The sequence below is a fragment of the Canis aureus genome, chromosome 10, assembly GCF_053574225.1.
Source record: "Canis aureus isolate CA01 chromosome 10, VMU_Caureus_v.1.0, whole genome shotgun sequence".
Classification (NCBI taxonomy): domain Eukaryota; kingdom Metazoa; phylum Chordata; class Mammalia; order Carnivora; family Canidae; genus Canis; species Canis aureus.
The window spans coordinates 21534968-21558768 of NC_135620.1; the positions used below are offsets into that span (position 1 = coordinate 21534968).

The 23801-nt window shown below is 35.5% G+C and overlaps 1 protein-coding gene across 6 annotated transcripts in view; it reads right to left on the reverse strand.

Annotated features, from left to right (window-relative positions):
• FNIP1 (folliculin interacting protein 1) overlaps positions 1-23801 on the reverse strand; it is a 155382-nt gene that overhangs the window by 103215 nt on the left and 28366 nt on the right. The window contains exon 1 of one of the 6 annotated variants that reach the window (XM_077911564.1): positions 457-550. The exons of the other annotated variants lie outside the window; for them this stretch is intronic. The gene's annotated coding sequence lies outside the window, so the exon portion shown is untranslated. Of the gene's footprint in view, positions 1-456; positions 551-23801 lie in introns of those variants that run through there. 6 annotated transcript variants of the gene reach the window in all.

A 23801-nucleotide genomic window follows, 5' to 3' on the forward strand; every position in this document is an offset into this window, starting at 1 on the left:
TACAAGCAAATACCAAGTATATCTGTGGTATTAAAACTTCATTTGATGAGATGGCAATTAAGGAAAAAGATGTCCAAAAAAGGCTTCGTAGGGGTACAATAATGTAAAAAAAGGAAAATACAAAAGGTTGAGAAGCACAAGACTAAATGCTAGTTTGTATTTCAACACATTTAATGATTGTCACACTTAAATGTAATACCTAAATAACTCACCTTTTTTTTTCTATTTAACCAATTCTTTCGCCTCAAGAATTGAGTTTCATAGACTTGTAGAGAAACATGAACAGACCTCTTCTCTTCCTTTACTCCTACTTTCAATTGATCATCCAGACATTTTTCACTTTTACTTAGTTAGCAACAAAGATCTGAGATAATCTCTTAGTGTAGAGTATATTTACCAAACATGAAGATTTTAAATTCATTTATGGAATAATTATTTGCAATGACTACTATATACCTGGTACTATATTAGTTGTTCTTTCTTGAGCCTTATTCACATCAATGTCATCTCACTGAAATGGAAGCATGCAAGGTGATGCAAACTAATACTGGGAAACAATAAAAATCTTATGCTCCTGCAAGAAATAGAGAGAGAGGGCAGCCAAATTTCAAAACCTATGCATGTAGAAACTGCCCCCAGTACTAGAAACTGCCCCCAGTACTAGAAAACATTGAGTTTGGTTAAATTAAAAAAAAGAAGAAGAAAGTAAAGGATGAAGGCAAGGCAGTAGAGAGAGAAGAATGCTAGATTAGGCTCCAAAAGATAAGCAGAAAGCCTTCTCAACATAACAACACGCCAAGAAGAGGTCACCAATAGAACCCCAAAGCATAACAGCTAAAAGCACCACATTCAATTGGAGAAATATATCCTGTACATGGGGCAAGTAATCTGAGTATTTTAAAAACCTATAGACAGACTGTGCTTTAGAAAAATTTCCTGGTATGACATAATGACATAATATTCACCATTCCCTCTAAAACACAGTGACCAGGAAAGAAACAGCAATTGAGTGCATATTTAGGTCTTAAGCTAAAAATAAAATGTAACAACATGTACAATTTTTTAAGTTCCTCATTTCAATTAACTTTTTCTATTAAGCTGGAAATCCCAACTGTATCAGACAAAAGAGAACATATGGGCTGTATCAGCAATTCCCAATAATTTCTAGTAAAAGGACACCTTTTTAATATTTAGAAAAATGTGGTAACCAGTAACAGAAAATATGACTGAACGCTACTATGAATTCAATACAGTATTAATCAAAAGAACCTCTATATACTTGTGAAAAAGAGAACTACATATTCATCAATTATTTACTCAGTTTATAAAATATGTTTTTATAAAGTCAAGGACCTAATTCAATAACTACTACAACTCAGGGTTTGAAAGACCTAGTGTAAAGATATATACAAAATTAGAGGAATCATGTATAAAATATATGGGAACCATAAAATACATGTGAAAATTACATTGTAGGAAGTTTTTAAAATACAAAAAATAATTAAGATAAAATACAGACCACTATTCAGAGTATCACTGCATTTCTGCTAGGAGTCACTCATTAAAGAACTGCTTAAAATAAATTTTTCTTTAGCAAACAGGATCATCGGTGACAAGGTACCATTATGGTACTAATTTTCCTTTTCAAAAGAATTCAAACTGGTTTTGTAAATAATGGAAATTCCTCCCAGATTGACAACTTTTTCACCACAAATTTTAGTTTATATTTTGTTTTGGTATTTCATGTTTCAGTATCTTACTAAATACTAAAAGAAGCAACTAAGAAAGATAAGGAATATAATGGAACCTCAATTAATTTCCTGAATGAGTGAATGAGGTTATCATTTTAATTCAGGAAGCTTATATGTCTCTCTCTCTCTGTCTTTTTTAAATTCCAATATACTTAACCCACAGTGTTATACTAGTTTCAGGTGGACAAGAAAGTGATTCAACAATTCCATATATCACCAGTGTTCACCACAATCGCATTCCTTAATGCCCATCACCCATTTCACCCAGGAAGTTACATATTTCTAATTATTTCTCTCTCCAAGGAGAGAAAATTCTCTAACCTGACAGAAAAATAATCCCATGATTTATTTGTTAATCTCAGTTCCAAAGAAATGTGTTATTAGTTTAGGCCTTTTCCTATCCAAAAAGTCTTGATTTTTATATAAGCTGTTTTATCCAATTCTTTTTCTCCAGCTACATATTAATAAACTAAATATAACACTAGATAACCTTTAGCCTGTTTATCTTTAGTCATACTGAACTCCATTATATCCAGAATACTGATGAAACCCTAATGACTGTCATTTACATTTTAAACACAAGTATAATCAGCTACTTGGCTGTAGTAATATCACCATTTAATCAAACTAGATATTTCACAAAAGAAAACAATATAAAGCAAAATATAAACTGTTACCAACATTAAATCTATTTATACTTATCCCCTATTTATACCAACCAAGTCTATTTATACTTATCCCCTATTTATACCAACCAAATCTATTTATACCTATCCCCTAATTTAACATATATAAAGGCATATGTATGAAGTTAAAATTTTACAAAAAGTATTTTCAAAAATTAATAATCTACCATATGAATTCTTGTTGAACTAGAACATCAGTAAGATAAATTTCTAAACCATGAGAGGATATCACGTATCGTATCTACTACCATAGTTGCTTAGTATTTTTCAGCATCACACACACCTAATTGAAATACACCTGACCTATATAGTCTTTAACTTTCAGACATTAATTCTATATGCCTAAGAACTTAGGTATATAGAAAGAAATTGCAATGGAACCCTAGAAGAATGTTAAAACAATTCGAAGGGCCAGTATCCATCCAAATTGTTCCACTGGGTTACACACATTGAAAAAATATTTTTAGACTCCACAGTGGGATTTACTTAAAATACAAGAACAAAGTACCTTAGTCTAAAGTCACTGCTAATTCAGATTATTTAATTCAAACTATAAATGACTAATTGGGACACATAGTTAAGATGTTCAGAAAGCATCAAAAATGTTACCAGAAAAATTCAGCCCCATGTCATTAAAGAATAACATTAACTATAAAAATAATTATATTTTGATCAACAAACTAAAATAATGTCGTTTTTAATGTAAATTTTACTTATGAATGTGTATGTGAGATACAAACACAAAAGCCCACTGCTTTCCAAATATGTGCAGTGTTCTTATGTAAACATGAGAAAGAAGAACAGTGAATGACAGAAACAGAATAAGACACAACACTAATGACTAATACACAGTATTTAGAAATTACACGTTTAAACTAATGATTATCGCTTGCTTAAAACATTCTCAGAAGTCCTTCTAATTTATCATTGCAACTTTAAACTACTTTTCAAAAATAAGTATATCTAAAAGTCTCACCATTTAAATTTTTGTTTCAGATATTGTAAAGCAAACTTATCACCAAATTTATAACTACATTTGGGCTGAATCTGATGTTAACAACATTTGAAAATAACATCTTGAGTTAAACTGTACATTAGTGGCATCTCTAGTTGTCTTAATGCAGCTCCACTTTTCAAAATCCCTAAAAACTCCAGTTACACACAACTGCCAACTCAGGTTAATAATAGCAATGAATCATATTCATCTGAAACCACAAGACTGTCAGGTGACATACCAAGAAGTCTGAATTTAATTCAAATAAAAGCCTCTCCATGCTGCAATGAAAAAGGCTTAATCCTAGCAACGGAACCATGGGAGACTGGGAGCCTTTGGGAAATTACTGCCCGTGACAAAATCTATTTTTTACAAAAGGCTCCGTCTATTCAGTCCTACCATTTCACAAGCAGAATCCTATTCTTTTGTTTCACTGAAGACTTTGGAATTTTTACTGAAGCCAATTATGACTACATTTCCTTTATCTCTTCTACTATAAATATATTTTTTAAAGAAAATCAACCTAAGAAAATCAACCTAAACTGCCCTAGTAGCTACTGCAGACTAGGAATCCCAATTTTTTTTAAGGACACTTTAACTCAACAATGGCTAGTCTGCACAGAGGGAACCATGGCTACATTTCAGCAATTCAACAATCCCCATCTATAAGGAACTTAGGTTCATCTAATAAGCAAGAAAACAGAAGAGCTCCTTTCTCAACTTCACTGTGTCCCAACTCTGCCATTTCAGACAAGTACACACACACACATTCTTGGAAGCCACAGCAAGCTTGTAGTCTACCCAGATGACAAGCAACTGGAAAAGCAACAAGCCCTGATGATCATAGGACCCACAGCAGTCATATGTAAACTGGCTCACTAATCTGAACTCTGTAATGAACTCCCACAGACAAGTGTAGCACAAAATACAACCTTTGAACTTAAAAAATTATATTTATGTTATACAAACATATTAAAATGTAAAAATAAAAATGTATTTATTTACATACTTCAATAAAACTACCACGTCACATTACTTGGTTTGGTTCTGAAACAGAGACATTTCAACTTGCTTTAAAAACTGAGTCTTTCACTGGGTTTGTATTTTAACACATATCAACATGTTCTTTCAGAAGAGGTAAAGAGTGCATCTGTGTATTATGCTGATATGACTACTGCAGTAACAGAAATGCCTTAATACAAAAGGCTATTAATCCACAACCTAATGGACAATATGCTAAAAGATCAAGAATCATTCCCCATACCCAACATGACCAAAACAAAAGAATGGGCTCTGAATCAGCCTAAATTAGATTTAAAACTTAATTCTGCCACATAAAGACTGAATGTGATTTTAGAAAAATGCCTTAACTTCTCTAGTCTGACTCAGATTTCTCATCTGTAAGACAGGACTTACCTCTATGTTTAGTACAGGCATTGTGTTTTATCTCTTTAACACTTAAAACAGTGTGTCTGTCACACATACCCAGAACTCAATAAAAATTTGGTGAATTACTGACAATGCTGCTGGAATTACCTGTCTCTTCCAAGTACATTGCCTTCTTGTCCCAGTTTTAAAAACTATAACCTTTATTTTAATTGTAATACTTAATTCCAATAATCCTGGTACTTGTTGAGATATATACACTAGCAATTGTGTTGGCACACTAGCAATTCCTCCACAATTCATTAGGCAGAAACTTTTAAAATCCATCTTTCATCTGTGGGGTCAAAGGATATATGGGCAATCTCTATTTTAAAATCTGCTCAATTTTACTGGGAACCTACAGCACAGCAATAATGTACAAAGATATTGAGGGCTGCCTAGGTGGTTCAGTCGGTTAAACATCCAACTCTCAGTCTCAGCTTACATCTTGATCTCAGGGTCATGAGTTCAAGCCCTGCACTGGGCTCCATACTGGCTGCCCTACTTTAAAAAAACAAAAACAAAAACAAAAAACAATGTCAAATCACCATGTTATACACCTGAAACTAACACATTGTGTCAACTACACTCAAATGAAAAAATAATTAATTAAAAAAAATCTTTGATTAAGTTAGAAGCCTGCATACACACACAAAACTAAACTGAATGATTTCACAAGGTCTAACAGATCTAAGCTTTCAGAGCTCATTCATGATAGGCCTATGATACAAATCTAGGTTAATTATAATCCTATATAATACAAGCCATTTACTTCAGCATTAAATGTATCAAAGGGGTGAAAACTAAAACAACCAAATGCTCACTAATAGGAGACTTGATAAACTCTTGATATATAAATTACATTTATATAGAATACTGTGCAAGCCTGTAAAAGGATGAGATAGAGCTACACAAAGATCTCCAAGATTATTACTTCATGAAGAAAAACAAGGTTCAAAACAGTATGTATACCATCAGAGTGAATACCATAATATTCTCATATATACTTCAAAGTAAAAAAGATTTTCAAGTAAGATAAATAAGAAACTTAACACAAAGACAGATTAGTAATATTCTAAGAAACAACCCCTAGAAAACAAAACTAGGAACTAGAGAAAGGAAGGGAAACACTTTTTTTCCAACTACATTCCTTACCTCTAGTCTGTACCAAAACTTTGCATTCATTTCAATAAGCACCTCTTTGACTCCCGAGGTTTTGGATCCTCTCTTGTCCAAAGAATACAAAATACCTTCAGAAACATCATAATCTTACACCAGGACTTGATCCATTTTTGCACTGAAGAACCAGCCAGAGAAAAGTTTGATAGCTCAAACCAAAAATCTAGAAGTCACCAAGTCACTATTTATTCTACTACCAAAATATCTGTCAGACTATCAGCATGACCACACTGCCATCATCCTTGTATGGGCTACCATATTTAACTACTTAAATTAGTCTCACAACCTCTCCTGCTCCCCTCCAATCTACTCTCCACAATGTAGCCGAAGAGGGATAATCCTCTATAGCATATTTCTCTCTCTTTTCCCCAATAAAAAGCCCTAAACTACCCCACTGTACATCTCCTATCCTGGTGCTCAACAGACTACTGTTGTAATTATCTATTTATTATCTCCCATTTCTACTGGACCATAAGCTGTGTGACAATGGGACCAAACTTCTCTCATACACAGGTGTATTCTAGTGTCTAGCACCACAGATGACATTTAGTAGCTTACCAATAAGTTGAAACTAATTTTTGCAGGAACTCTGATGACACTTATCTTGGTATCAGTTTAATGCTAACAAAACTACATAGGATCTTAGTAGGTTTCTTTATCAAAATGAAATAAAAATATCCCTTCTAGTGCCTACTTGCTCAATTCTCACTCTGAATAGACAGTTATTTCATGTAGTAATGTATTCACTATTCCTCTCAACTCTATATCCTCAAAGAGGAGAATAATCATTGTAAAAATAATATAGACTGGCTATATTCTCCATGATCATACTGGGAAGGAAGGGGTCAAAGTCATATGGCCTCTAGTTCTACTGTACTAGTTCTAGTGCACATGCCTTCTAGCTGAGCTAGACTCTCTGTAGCCAAGCACTTCAATGTTCCCTTTACTACTACCTTTTCCCAAATTCCAAACTTCTATCTTGGTTATTTCCCAATCCTGAATCCCCACCATAAACTTACTTCTCAATTAAAGATACTTGCTTAGGAAAATAGAAACTGTAAAGTGACTTAATGAATCACTGCTGTTGCAAAGCACACCTCTAATTTATCTCTTACTCATTATGTAGTAAACATTCCACATTTAGTACTATCATTGTTATCATACAGCATTAAGAATTCATTATATCCCAAAATCTCTGCAGCCATTCAAATTGAAAATTAAACTAAGACTATGGTTAAGACTACCAACTGTTCCCTGGAATTTGCCTTCTCCCTTCCTATTAATTACAAAACTCCTAGAGTTTTCTGGGGTACATGGCTACCTACCTAGAGACTTATTTCCCAATTTCCATTGCATATATAAGTGTGGTCATATTACTATATTCAAGTTAGTGGAATATAACAGGAACTGGCATGTGCAATTTCTAGGTCATCTTTGGAAATACAAAATGCTTTTCCTTCTCTCCTTACCCCTTTCCTGATAGCTAGGAAATAACAATAACTAGCACAGTCTCTTTGGACTCAGGAAGGGAAGCCACATGTTAAGGATGGCAGAGCTATCCTAGCTGACCTATCAGTATGCAACACTAGATGATTTCATGCAACTACACTATTTACTTGCCAAGAATTACCTACCAACTTTTTTTTAAATATAAGAGAAAAGGTTTTATCTTATTTTATTGTATCTTGCAGTCTCTGTTACAAAGCTGAGTTTGTACCCTGATACATAGCTACATCAGTCTGGGTTTGAGTCTCACTTCTTAGGTAAACTGTTTTCCCTTTCTGAGGTCATAGTCCATAGGAGACCATCTTCAACTTGGAATTTATACACTTCCCTCTGACCTTTGATCAACCAGACTTTTTATTAACAGTGCAATGAATAGGACAGACCACTACATTATACTGCAGGAACATAAATTTACAGAGCAAGTATCATATTTATAACCATGCATTAAAAATGAGATAGTCTTAGGATGCTTAATATAAATTTAGAAATCTTAAACACATAAATTAAAATAAATACACTTTATGGGAAGGAGCACAGTATAGTAATTAAGTGACTTTAAAAGTAGAGACCAGAGATGGCTGGGTGGCTTAGCGGTTGAGCATCTGCCTTCAACTCAGGGCATGAGCCCAAGAGTCCCGGGATGGAGTCCCATATTGGGTTCCCTGTGGGAGCCTCCTTCTCCCTCTGCCTGTGTCTCTGCCTCTCTCGTGTGTGTCTCTCATGAATAAATAAATCTTTAAAAAACAAAAAATAATTTAAAAACTTAAAGTAGAGACCAAGATACAAAAATCCCAGTTCTGTCATTTATTATCGTATTGGTAAATATTACAATTATCAATGTAAATAACAATACTTATTTCATACAATAGTAAGGATTTACAAAAGCTTAATTTAGTACAACGCATTGGCAAAATTCCTGGGATACTGTAAATATACAATAAAAGGTAGCTATCATTAATTGCTAAACTGCATTTTACTCACTGAAAACACCTAACATTACAGACCTATTTTGTACTAGGCACAACACTAAGCATATTCTAAATTCTTTAGAAATTCATATACTTGAGGGGTGCCTGAGTGACTCAGATGGTTAAACATCTTCTTTTGGTTCAAGTCATGATCCCAGGATCCTGAGATCGAGCCTCAAGTTGGGCTCCCCCATCAGGGGGGAATCTGCTTCTCCTCACTTCCACTCATGCTCTCTCTCGCTCGCTCTCAAAAATAAATAAATAAAAACCTAAAAAAGTAAATCCATATACTTGAGGAGACAAGCATAACATTGACTAGAACTTATAGAATGAGTAAAATAGAAGAAGCAGGTTCACAGGCTTACTAATACCAAGGGTGGTATATGATTCAGAAAATAAGGATGGAAAGGTAAAATTCACCCACTAAAATTCTTACATATAAGAATTCTAAAGCTTTCAGATATGAGCGATAAAAACTAGAAAACACAAAACCCAGAAATATCACACATTCTTTAGCAAAGGAGTAACACAATTTAGGTGCAATTAAAAATGTAACAGAAAGAACCAACCTGAAACTACTGGTACTAGGCCTAGGATGGTGAAAATGGCAAGGGTGGTAAAAGGATTTTAAAAAGCAAAAATGAAAAAGATTTAGTAAATAATTAAATATAGTACTAGAGCAGAGCAAACTATTCCTCAAAATAATCTAGCTTGGAAATAAGAAGCCTCAACTATTTGATTTTATAATTATCCTAATGCACTGGAGGGATGTCAAGATGAAGATGTCCCAAAGGAAGTTAAAATGTGTGTGCCTGCTGAAAAGTCAGAAGAGAGATATAGGGATCCCTGGGTGGCGCAGCGGTTTGGCGCCTGCCTTTGGCCCAGGGCGCGATCCTGGAGACCAGGGATCGAATCCCACGTTGGGCTCCCGGTGCATGGAGCCTGCTTCTCCCTCTGCCTATGTCTCTGCCTCTCTCTCTCTCTCTCTCTGTGTGACTATCATAAAAAAATAAAAAATAAAAAAAAAAAAAGAAGAGAGATATAATTTGGAAAATCAGCAGCAGAGAACTGACAGCTTCTAGAGTAAAATCTTTTTTCCCTTCTGAAATGATCTCCATATTAATAAATTGATCTATTTTTAAGTGAAAATAATCTCAGTTTTCTTGAGGATATGAAAAACTGAACAAAATATCCAGACAGCCTACAAACGTCCCTGTTTTTAGCTAGTGACTTGCCAGTAACTTAAGCTTCTAAGTTACAGAAGGAAAAGAAGTTTACAACCAGCCTTCAAGTATTTTATATATTTAATAATCAACCTGAAGGCCAATGTTTTGAAAATGATTATTTAATTCACAAAATGCTTCTGGAATATGAGAATCAAGAAGTTATCTGAAAGAAAGCAAACACTGCTTAATCAACATATTAATGTATTCTGAATTCCGAAAAAGGAAAATTATAAGGTATCTTTTTTCACTATCAGCCTAAATTAACACCTGAAAATTGGGAGGTAGTCTAAAATACAGAAATAGGTTTTAGAGAAGTCTACGTATTATAGGTTATTCAGAGAAAATTTCACAAGAACTAAAAAAGTTAATTCAGAATCATAGTAGTGATTCTACAGGCACATATAATAAAAGCAGAAACAGAAAATTAAACATCTCAATAACACCAATTCCATTAGGTTATTCAATCTTTTTAATATAATTTTTTAGCTAATAGTTTAAATTGCTAACTGCCAAAATAACCTCTGAACCACAAAACATATATCTGTCATATCACTACCATTTCTCATGACAATCCTGAAGTTCAAGCCCTCAAATCATTTTAAGTAAATATAACCATCTTTTCAACTTAAGGCTCTCTTATTCCAACTCATTCCAGACTCACTTTCTAGGAATGTAATGCTTCATCAGGCCATCCCACTACTACAAAACCATCAATGACTCCTCATTTCCTTTCACATCAATGTTCACTAATTTTTTAAGATAACCATTCCTCCATCATCCTCAGATTTACCTACAAGAGAACTAACATATCACACATATACCTCCATTTTACCTTAAAGGGAAAAGTGCTCCTCTCCATTTCCAAATCTACGAAGTTGATCTCATCCCTTCTGGTTTCTGGTTCAATCTTGCCTGTTTCTTACAACTCCAATGTTTCTTCCACTCATTTATCTCTAAAAATCTCCAGGTTCCTGGCACATTTTCCTCCCTTCTAAACAAAAGCTGAAAAAGTTACCTAACACAGCTTCTTAACGCTGCATTCAACCTGTGCACAACGTCTGACACTGTCATTCTTGCACTCTATTCAACAACATTCATCACATCCAATTTCTAACACGATACCATTTCCTGATTATATTTCTGAATTCAGGATTTGGAGCCCAAATATATTTATTTTTAAAAACCTTCATACAATGGAATACTACACAGCAACAAAAACAAATTACTGATAAAGGCAGTAACATAAATGAATCTCATCTGCTTACTGTCTACCAGGCATTGTGGAATTATGAAAATGCAAAAATGAAAGAGATGAAATCTCTGCTCAGACTTCAGCTATAACCAACTATTTAAGTGCCAGTCTCACATATCCTAAAAGAGAGTTTACAGTCAAGTCTAAGGACCAACATGGGGTCTATGGTTCAGTGTGGAAAATGAACTTGGATAGGGGAAAAAATGATATATTCACTTTTACCAACCACATTTTTCAGCTAAGACGTAGGCAACAAATCTCAGTAGTATTAGCAGTTCCTATAACTTTGGTCACTGTTAGGAATCATAGTTTCATCAGACTACACAGTTGATGCAGATATTCTAGAAAAAAAGTTTATGCTCATCATTACTTCAAAATTATAATACTTATTAGATTCACCAATTCTTAATATTTAATAAGTTAATACATAGTACATGCTTCCATATTACAAACTTAGCATCTTGACAACTATTTCAAAGTAATGAGTTTCCTTCAAAATCCTACAAATTTTAAGGTTTTATAAACATTTCTCTGAAAAAAAAAAAGATCTCTGAACTTTATCAGGCAGGCTACAAAAGGCTAAGGCTGCCTTACAGGATGTGACTCTTTTCCAAAGACTCATCAGGTATCCAGCATAAAAGCAACAACAACAAAATCAAAAATGTGCTTACTAAATGAATATGTGTTTGAAGCCAATTTTTTAACTCCTTTTCATTTTTAAAACAGTCTGTATTTTCTAAATAGTATAAAGGCAATGTATCAGATATAGCATCTTAAGTTGCCACTAAATGAGCAACACATTTAGCTAGTCTTGGGTGATGGATTTCCTTTTTTTTTTTCTGAGAGAGAGAGCGCGAGCACATGCTCACATGAAGAGGGTGGCAGAGGAAGAGTGAAGGCGAGAGAATCTCAAGCAGGCCCCACACTCCTGTGCACAGCCCCATAGGAGGCTGGATCTCATCCTGAGATCATGACCTGAGCCAAAATCAAGAGTTGAATCTTTTTTTTTTTTTTTTAATTTTTATTTATGATAGTCACAGAGAGAGAGAGAGAGAGAGAGAGAGAGAGGCAGAGACACAGGCAGAGGGAGAAGCAGGCTCCATGCACCAGGAGCCCGACGTGGGATTCGATCCCGGGTCTCCAGGATCACGCCCTGGGCCAAAGGCAGGCGCCGAACCGCTGCGCCACCCAGGGATCCCAAGAGTTGAATCTTAACCAAATGACCCACTCAGGCACCCTGTGGGTGATGAATTTTTAAGAGCTCTAACTTTAGGAGCTTATTTGGAGGTTCCAGCAGGGAAGAGCAGCTACTTGTATAATCTTGACCAAAGAAAGACCAATCATTCTCTATCCAGGAAGGTCATCCTTTTCAACCAACCATGCAGCTGTGATAAGGATACAGAAGGAACAGACTTAAGGCAAGAAGAGGACACTGCAGCCTGCCAGATCACCAAATCAAACCTGGTGATCAATGTGGTAACAGATGTCACAACCACACTGCCCTTACATCCTAAAATCAACACTCAAAAGTCACAACACTGATGCCTGTTTTTTTCATTTCATACTTTTCCACTATGTTCTGTACAATTTTTTTTAAGATTATATTTATTTATTCATGAGACACATAGGGAGAGAGGCAGAGACACAGACAGAGGGAGAAGCACGCCTCCTGCAGGAAGCCCAATGTGGGATGCAAAACTCCGATCCCCAGACTAGGGTAATGTCCTAGCCGAAGGCAAGATGCTCAACCACTGAGCCACCCAGGCATCCCGGTTCTGTAAGATTTTGGAAAATTTATTTACAAAGGCTCTTTGTTATTATGAAAAAGTAATCAAGCCAACTACTAAAGGTCACTCCCAGTATAAAACAAAGCGATCCCAAAGCATAGGTCTGCATATGAGAGGTAAGCAAGGTTAGACAATACCAAGAAAACAATAAATACACAATTAAAATTATCTAGTAATATGATATTCAAGACTTGCAACTTCTTAGAGGCCTAGAATGTTTAGTGTATATCTGAAGTATTTTAAGAAACATAGTCATCGGATTTGAAATTCCTCCCAACAAAAGCTCTTTTCTTGAGAGAAGGAGTCTGGAAAGTTTCTACAGCCCAACAAACAATACTAATAAATGTTTCTTCATGCTCTCTCTAGAGATAATCACTAAATACCTATTAATTTGTAACTTATTATATAACATATCTAAATACAGTTATTCAGATGATATTTATAAAAGCTTTGTAACATTAATAAGTTAATTAATAATTCCTGTCTTTAACATAGACATGGACTGGACTCAAGCAAGTTGCCAGTTTCTCAGAAGTTCTGAGTTTCGAATTATACGCACAAGTAAAAACCGATATATATGATCAAAGAAACACTCCAATGCATAGTTAAGCTTCAGTGTACATCAGTGTTTGCTTAGTATCTAGTTTCTAGTTCCAAACTACTATAAATAAGATATGAAACACGAAACAAACCTACGTAATACCAACTGGTACTAGAAGACAACAGGGATTTTTTTTTCCTGGCAAACAGTTATTTTATTGTGCATGCTATGTTTTCAGAAAGCTGAATAATCTTTCCTCTGAGCTTTTAAAATCAACATGTAAACATACCAGTATATAATTCAGTGAAGATTTTGGCAGGAAGAAAATGTAAAATCCCAACACATCTTTTGTAAACAAATAAAAAATTTATTTAAAAAAACTAATCTAATAACTGCATGTTCAATTCATAAAATACTGTAAGATAATATTTTTGACAGTTATCTGTGCTGTGTAGGTAAATAAGAATTATCATAATTAGCAAGTTGGAGAAACTGAACTTAGGAAATACATATAAGATATTGCTAATTACTGACTTCTAAAACACTTTCTCTAATTCTAAAAACTTAACTCATGAAAAATCTATTCTATACTTTAAGAAAGCCAGACTACATAGTTGAGATACAACTTAAATATCTCACTGCTATAAAGCCAGATAGATAAGTGATAAGCGGTTGCCAGCAGTTGGGGGAAGAAAAGAGTCTGACTACAGAAAGGTAGCATGAGGGAATTCTAGAGTCATTGAGATTGTTCAGTATCAGTGGTGGCAGCTGTAATATCCTAGTCATGTGTTAGGAATGAAAGTAAGTATATGTATATGCATGTTCTTAGCAGCAAAATATATTTACTGTAGTTAATAAATGGAAAACAGTCCAAATGTCCATCAATGAGTGAATGAATAAATAAATCATGGCATATAAATACAATGGAAGATTATTCAGCCATAGAAAGGAATGGAATACAGAAACATACAACATGGATAAACCTTGGAAACTTTATGCTAAGCGAAAGAAGGCAGATATCAAATGTCATATTATTATATGATTCTATTTATATGAGATATCCAAAAGAGATAAATCCACAGAGAACAAATACAAATTGGAGGCTGCAAGGGATTAAGAGGGAAAGGAAGGAGAAACTGCTTGCTTACAGGATAAGAGGTAAGTTTACCTTGGACTCGTGGAAATGTTTTAGAACTAGCTATAAATAGATAAAGGTAGTGGTTGCACAACCCTATGAATGTACTAAATTCCACCGAATTGTTCACTTTAAAATGGCTAATTTTATATTAATTTCACCTCAATAAATTATACACATAAAAACATATATATGAAGCTTCATACATAAGCAGCATGATGGTGATAATACAAGTTTATATGTAACTTCTCTTAAATATACTATTCTTCAATAAAAATTTCATTTAAAAAAACCTCATAGGACTGTGCATTACAAAAAGGGAATTTTACTGTATGTAAATTCTAAATATAAAACCTTTTGGGGGATCCCTGGGTGGCGCAGCAGTTTAGCGCCTGCCTTTGGCCCAGGGCGCGATCCTGGAGACCCGGGATCGAATCCCGCGTCAGGCTCCCGGTGCATGGAGCCTGCTTCTCCCTCTGCCTATGTCTCTGCCTCTCTCTCTCTCTCTGTGTGCCTATCATGAATAAAAAAAAAAAAAAAAAAAAAAAAAAACTTTTAAATCTTTTTCTACTATAAATCAGTTAAAATTCTTATCATGTTGGTAAATATTTCTCTGAAAAATTTCTTCCTTTAAATCTGATAATCCCAAGTCCTAGCACTACCAATTACCAGTTGTACTGATCTTGAGCAAGTTGTATTTTTCATATTTGTATCATTTTTTTTTAATTTTTATTTATTTATGATAAACACATTCTAATTAGACAAAACTCAAAAGATAACATCTAAACAAATGGTGCTAGATATACTAGTCTTCGGTTTTCTTTTTTTTTTTTCCCCAAGATTTATCTATTCAGGAGAGACGCAGAGAGGGGCAGAGACATAGGCAAAGGGAGAGGCAGGCTCCCTGAGAGGAGCCTGATGCACGACTCAATCCCAGGACTCTGGGATCATGACTGGAGCCAAAGGTAGATGCTCAACCGCTGAGCCATCCAGGTGCTCCAATAAACTAGTCTTTAGAATAAAGCTCCACCCTATCTCACTCTGTATATAAAAACTAACTCAAAATGAATCATAAAGTTAAACATGAAAGCTTAAAAATTATAAAATCTCTACCAAACAAATCAGAACATTTTTTAATCTTAGAGGAGGGCAAAAATGTCTTACAACACACACACAGCCATAAAAAATTTAAAATATCATAAACTATACTTCATCAAATTACAGATTTCTGATCTTTGAGAGACACCATTAATATAGAACCAACCCGGAGGGCGGGGGGTGGGAGTGAATGGGTGACGGGCACTGGGGGTTATTCTGTATGTTAGTAAATTGAACACCAATAAAAAATAAATTTAAAAAAAAAAAAGAAAAAAAGAACCAACCCAGAGTCTGGAGAAAATTAGCAATGTATATATCTAACAAAGAACTTTTATCCAGGGTATATAAAGAAGTCTTACAACCCATAATCAGAGGCAAATTATCCAATTTTAAAATAGGCAAATATTTGGACACTTTAGAAAAGAAGATACATAAATAGCCAATAAGCTCAAAAGAATTGCTCAATATCACTAGGAATGAGGGAAACACAAATTAACTAATGAGATGCCAGTACACATCACCAGAATTACTGAAATTTAAATAAAATGATAGCAAGTGTTGGTTATAAAGATATCGTCACACACTGCTGGTGAGCAAAATGAGTAAAATGAGTGAGTGAGTGAGTAAAAGTGAGTAAAATGGTCCAACCATTTTGGAGCATAGTTTGGCAATTTCTTATAAAGTTAAACATATACTTGCTTACAGCCCAACAATTCTACTCCTAGATATCTACCCAACAGAAATGAAAACATGTTCAAAGAAAGATCAACACATGAATGGTTATAGAAGCTTTATACAAACATTCCCCCAAAGTGAAAATAATCTAAAATCTATCAATTGCCTTATGGGTAAACAAATTTTACTATATCAATATAACACAATACTGGTCTTCAATGAAAATTGATGATCAACTTAAACAAGCAGGAACACGGGATTAATCTAAGAAACATTCTGCTGAGTGAAAGAAACCAGATACAAAAAAAAAAGCACATACTGTAGAATGTCATTCAGATGAAATTTTAGAAGAGGCAAAACTGACCTATGGTGACAGAAAGCATAACAGAAATTGGGGTGTTGGGAGAAGTGAGGGTGGGTTACTGACTATAAAGGGATACAAGGGAACTTTTAAGAGTGACACAAAGTTCTACACCTTGATAATAGTTGTTACACACACCTACATTTGTCAAAACTCAGAACCATGCTATTTTAAAATGAACCCAGGATTTGTTTTCATTAGATATATAGTAAGATACTGACATGGTAATGACTGTCATGAAGGAATAAGTTTATACTCACAGTTCCCTAAAAACAGGAGGCATGCCACACCACATGAGGCCCAACAGGGAAGCACCAGGATGGTCAGCAGGCAGAGGGAGAGAGAGAAAAATGTGCCAAGATCTTTATTGTGGTTTTCACCAGGGAGAAGGTGGGCAAGATGGGATAAGCAAGGTAAATGGGTTCAGGTTTGGCTCATCTGAATTATTTCAGTGGTCTCCACAGTATAGGAACTACTCCTAACTGACTGGTATCGCTGGGGTGATTAGACCAGGGGACTGGTGGCCCAGGAGTATGACAGCTAAACAAAGGAGGCAGTTAGGGCAGGCTCTGGATTGGTTGGTTTGCACATGAAAGATGCACTGCTAGAAGGGGAATCCTTTGCTATCTCTAGGAATTAGCTAGCCCTGGGAAGGTCAGTCTCTCCTAGTTCAAGAAGGCCCTAGATGTCAAGCACTAGAAAAATACAGACAATAGAAAGGAATGACTAATAAAGACATACTTATAATGGTGCATTTTACTGAATATTTCAATACAGTTGATGTAAAAGGAAAAATTAATTTTAAGAATAAAACATCAAAGTGGCTAATTCATTAAAAAGGTTGTCAGCACCAAAAATATTTCCTTGAAAAGAAAAAGAATCAAAAACAATGCTAATTTTCTATAATGGCAGCATGACTTAAATCTGGAATTACTCTAGAATATGGATTTGACCAATTAAGTAAGTCTATACTTACTCAGACATGATCAATTATTTTTCTTTTTACCTTTTTTTTTTTCTGGTTGTTTTTCTAAGGTGTATATTACCATCACTGGACCCTATAGTCCAGAAGTATCGAGCCAGTAACACCTACCTTTCTTATCTTTTTTTTTAAGGTTTTATTTATTTATTCATGAGAGACACAGAAAGGCAGAGACACAGGCAGAAGGAGAAGCAGGCTCCCTGCAGAGAGCCTGATGAGAACTTGATCCCAGAACCCTGGAATCACAACCTGAGCCAAAGGCAGATGCTCAACCACTGAGCCACCCAGGCATCCCTATCTTTTTTTCTTGTCCACCGATTTTCAACCCCAGCTGTACATTAGGATAAAAACACTGGTATGGAGGAGGACCTTGACATCAGAATTTTATAAAACTTCCCTGATGAATAGCTAGAGCTGAATACTTGCTACTAGACGTCAGATTTAATTTGGACATAACCTAAAAAATTGGTATCTTAATGCAAGCATATCAAGGCAAAGTATAGGAAACATCAATAATATAAACATTCACAGTGGAAATCTACTGACTTAGTTATGTTGCTTTGTGTACTTTCTCTGCATTTTGTAAAGCATGCTGGCTCTCACAAATCCAATATCAACGTAAAACAAAACAAAACAAAACAAAAAACTATAGATCATAAAATTAGAAACTAAATTTCTACCTTTTAATTACCAAAAGTAAATATAAATTCAAACCTTAAATGACAGGCTCCCAACCAATTAATCTGAAAAGAAGAAATTGCTTATCTGCCAAAATCATTCTCACAGCCACTTGACTGGTCTATGACTCTTCCTAGAAACAAGGACTCTCCTACTCTGCAGCATCCACACTACATCCCAGAAACTTTATTATTCCAGTTCCTCTTAACATGCATGTATATGTCCATCCCCTGCTCACTTATGCTTATAAATATAACATATAAATAAGTTTTTTCTGGCTTAACATCCACTATGAGCTGATATGCTCTCTAGGGAAGCCTCCTCCCAAGAGAGAGAGTTTAGGGAAATGGGCTATTTGTTTCCATGGCAGGTGATAGTATGGACTTACACCATCCTCAACCTTCAGGACAGAAATTACACAAGTAAATACTATTTACACCAAATTGGCTACGATAGTCTAATGGCCCTGACTACTACAAGAGCTGTGAAACATGGAAGGGTATATAAATTTTGAGAGAAGTAAATGAATCTGTCACAGAATGGAACTGCTCGGTCATAACGTATTTTCTGCTTTATTAAGCAATACCATATTGGTTTCCAAAGTTGTCCAATTTATACTCCTATATAAATACTAATATTCTAGTATTAGTGAAGTATTAGCTACATTTAACAGATAATGGAACTTAGACACAAAGATCTAATTACTTCTCGCAGGTCTCACCACCAAACAACAGAGACGCATCAGGTTATATAGTCTGGGTTCTTAATTCTCTTGTCAACTATTAGGTTTTGAGCAAATTATCTAACCTCCTGGTGTGTCAGTTTTCTCAACTATAAAAGAAGGATGATGTTACCTCATAGAGCTGTTTTGACAATTAAATGAAGTAATACATCTGAAGTCCTTATACTGCCTGGAACATCATAAAGCACTATACTGCTTTGCTCTAAAAATTAATAATACTCTATTAACTTATCATCTCCACTTATCTCCACCTATCTATAGATAGGCTCCATTTATTATTCTTAGAATTATTTATCTATGCCTCATTTCTTTTTTATTTTTAGCAGGTTTTGCCTATTTCAAAAAACTTTCAGTCTTTTTTCTCATTGTACATTTGTTTTCTATTTGATTAATTTGGCTCTTTATTATTTCTTTATCAAGTTTATTGTTTTCTCTTTTCTAACTCCTTAAGTAGAACACTTAACTCACACTTTGAATCATTACTTCTTCTCTTATGCAAATATTATAAATTTACTGTCAGTAAGGCTTTAGCTACATCCAAATTTTGTAATATGGTATTATCATTCAGTTTTAATTATTTTAAAATTCCATTTAGGATTTCTTTACCCTGACTCATAAGTTGTTTCCATAACTGTTCTACAATTTTTCGGGGGAAAAAAATGTCTTTACCCTAATTGTTAGTTTCATGTTGACTCTGTTTTCAAAATCTTTTTTTTAAGATTTTAAAGTAATCTCTACTCCCAATGTGGGTCTCAAACTACCAACCCAGAGATTAAGAGTTGCATGGTCCACTAACTACCCCAGTCAGATGCCACCAAAATCTTTTTTACTTTTTTTTTTCTGCTACTTGTCCTTCAGTAACTACAAATCACCTACTATAAAAGATCTTTCCTACTATAAGATTTGTGTCCATTTCTCCTTGACATTTCTTCTTCACATATTTTCATAAATATATCATATCTTCCTGGTGAGTTAACCTTTTATATCATTACATTTATCATTAGTAACTTTTGTGTCTATTTTATCTGATATGGCTGCAGCTAACCAGCTTTCTTTTATTTGTCTAGCTATCTTTTTCTATCCTTTTGCTTTCAATCTTTCTATATTTGTGTATCTTGGGCTTATGCTTTTTAAACAGCAGTATAAAGCTAGATTTTGATTTTTTTTTCCAGTCCAACAAATTTTTTGTCTTCCCTGCATTAGTCTACTTCTGCTTAACATGGTCTTTTTATTTTTTTTTTAAGATTTTATTTATTTATTAGTGAAAGGCACAGAGAGAGAGGCAGAAACATAGGCAGAGGATGAAGCAGTCTCCTCGAGGAGAGCTCAAGATGGGACTTGATCCCAGGACCCCAGGACCACACCCTGGGCCAAAGGCAGACACTCAACCACTGAGCCACTCAAACACCCAATGTAGTCTTTATAATATGCTGGAATTTATTTCCACTACATTATTCTTTTTGCTTTATGCTTGTTCTGTAACTTGTTTTTCCTACCCTTTCTTACATTTTTAATTTTCTTTGTATATTCCATTTCCTCCCATATAATTTGGAAATTACATACTCTACTTCTATTCATTTAGGTATGTAACCTTGCAATTTAACATGTAAGTTAACAACTTCATTCTCAAAAGATTAAAAAAAAAAATTTAGAAAGGGGACCTGGGAAAATGGCTAAGTAGGAGGACCCTGAGCTCACCCTCCCCCACATTTTCAACTAGATACCATCCACATCCAAATCAATAAACCAGAGACCAATGGAAGACTAGCAGAACAAACTCCACAACTAAATATAGAGAAGAAGCTGCATCTGAAAGTTTAGGAAGATCAGAAAGGCAGAGGAAGGCTACTGCCCAAAAGAGGCAGGGAGCTGCAGGAGCAAAGAGGGCAGAGAAATGGGCCCTCACACCAGGGAGCTCACACAGGAATTAATCTCCATAATGTTTGGCTTTAAAAACAAGAGGAGCTGAATTCTGTGAGTTTGTAAAACCAGTGAGGCTTGGAACCTGGAGCTCTAGAGGTCAGGTGACTCAGCATTGGGCCACCTGGGAGGGCAAGTGATAGCCCAGCCATCACCCTTAAAGAGACAGCAGCCTATGCAGAGAGGCAACATAAAAATGGCAGTTTACACAATACTGGAGGCAAACAGGAGATGGATCTGTTCACAGATTTCTGAGTGTGGTAGGGACTTCTCTGAAAACAAGGGAGCTGGCAAATGCCATTTTCCTCCTCTGACCCATAATATACGCATAGAAACATCTGCAGGAGACAGGGCTGCTCAGACACTTGCTACCTAACCTGCTAGCTGTGCACCATGCTCATTGAGTTCTCTAGAGAACTCACCCACCCACTCCAAGCCTGGGCGGCCTCAGCCCTGGACTCAGGGAAAATTTTGTTAAAGCCACAGGGGTGCCCCTCCAAGCCTGCTGGGGCACAGCCCCTAGTTGTGTGCACCCCACCACCCTCCAGTGTCTTGCCCAACCACATACCCCTGGTCACCCTGGCATAGTGCTCCCAGCTGCTGCAGTACTTCAGGAGATCCGGCATAACACTAGTGGACCAATGTAAATTTTGCTAACACTGATGCCCTGCTCCCAAGTTCCCTGATGAGCATGCTACCCCAAAGCTGACCTGCCTAGATACCACTAATACCACAGAAAGCAAGCAATGCCCAAAACAGCCAGAGAGTCAGTGCAAATGAGTGCACTGAAAGGAAAAGTGACTGGAACACAACAGCAGGGGGTAAGCAACAAACATAGGACACTCTCCTGAAGGGCCAGGTTCTATTAAACAAGGGACACTGCACTGCTGGGTACTCCAGGACCTCTTCATCATAAACTTATTACTTTCAAGAGCAGAAGAAACAGCTGACTTTCCTAACACAGAAAAATAGAGACAAAATGAGGAGACAGAACTTTATTCCAAATGAAAGAACAGAACAAGGCCACAGCCAGAGATCTAAGTGAAATAGATATAAGTAACAAGCCTGATAAAGTATTTAAAGCAATGATCATAAGGATACTCACTGGACTTCAGAAAAGAATGGAACACATGACTGAGACTCTTAACACAGAGATAAGGAATAACAGGTAGAGATAGGGGGCACAATAAATGAAATTAGAAAAACACTTGATGGAATGAACAGCAGGATTAAAGAAGCAGAACAAATTAGTAACCAAGAAGACAAGGTAATGGAAAGTAATCTAAACAAAAGGGAAAGAAAAGAATTATGCAAAATGAGAACAGACTTAGGGAACTCAGTGACGGCATCAAATGTTATAACATTCATATTATAGAAGTCCCAGAAGAGAAAGGGGGGCAGAAAATGTATTTGAAGAGATAAAAGCTGAAAACTTCCCTAATTTGGAGAAGAAAACAGATCCAGATACAGGAGACACAGAGAACTCTCAACAGAATCAACAAAAGGAGACCCACACCAAGACATATTTTAAGTAAGTTTGCAAAATATAGCGATAAAGAAAAAAATTTTAAAGCAGCAAAAGAAGTCCTTAACTTACAAGAGAAAACCCGTAAGACAAGCAGGAGATTTTTCAACAGAAACTTGGCAAGCCAGAAGGGACATGACATATTTAAAGAGCCAAATGGGAAAAATCTGCAGCTAAGAATATTCTATCTAGCAAGGCTATATCATTCAGAATAGAACAAGAGATAAAGAGTTTCACAGACAAAAACTAAAGTACTTCATGACAACCCAACCATAAATACTAAAAGGGATTCTTTGAATGGAAAGGAGAGACCAAAAGTGACAACACAGAGGAAACACCTCTAAAAACACATTAAAAATTACTATTTCTGGGGGTCCCTGGGTGGTACATTCAATTAAGTGTATGACTCTCAGTTTTGGCTCAGGATCATGATCTCAGGGTCCTGAGACTTGAGCCCTGGGTTGAGCTCCACAGTCAGTGTGGAGTCTCTTTAAGATTCTCTCCCTCACCCTCTGCCCCTTCCACCTGTGTGTGCATGCTCTCATTCTCTTAATAAATCTTTTTAAAAATTGACTATTTCTGTAAAGAATCAGTCAAGAACAACAACAAAAAAAAAAAGATATAAAATAACATATATCTAAACCGTGGGGAGAAAAGAATGGGTTAAAACTTAAAGGACCATCAACTTAATTTAGACTATTATATACAGAAGAAATGATATAAAAATCTAATGGTAACCATGTATCAAAAACCATTAATAAGTATGCAAAGAAGAGAAAGGAATCAAAATGTATCACTAAAGAAAATCAGCAAACCATGAGAAAGACAAGAAAGGATAAGAGAGTATCTACAGAAACGACCACAAAACAAGTAATAAAGTGGCAATAAATGCATATCTAGCAATAATTACTTTGAATGTAAATGGACCATATGTTCCCATCAAAAGACAAAGGGTGACTGAATGGATTAAAAAAAAACAAGACCATCTACATGCTGCCTACAAGAGACCCATTTTAGATCTAAATTGCTGGTGAAAAGTGAGAGGATGGAGACAAAGTGAGAGGAGACAAACATCACAGAAATGGATGTCAAAAGAAAATCAGAGTAGCAATAACTGTATCAAACAAAATAGACTTTAAAACAAAGATGATGAGGAGCTTCAATGGCTCAGTCAGTTAAGTGTCTGACTCTTGATTTCAGCTCAGATCATGATCTCAGGGTTGCAACATCAAGCCCCACAGTGGGCTCCGTGCTGGCTATGAAGCCTGATTAAGATTCATTCTCTCTCTCTCTCTCTCTCTCTCTCTCCCCCCGCCGCCTAATCCACCCCCCAAAAAAGACTGTAACAAGTAACAAAGAAGAATACTATA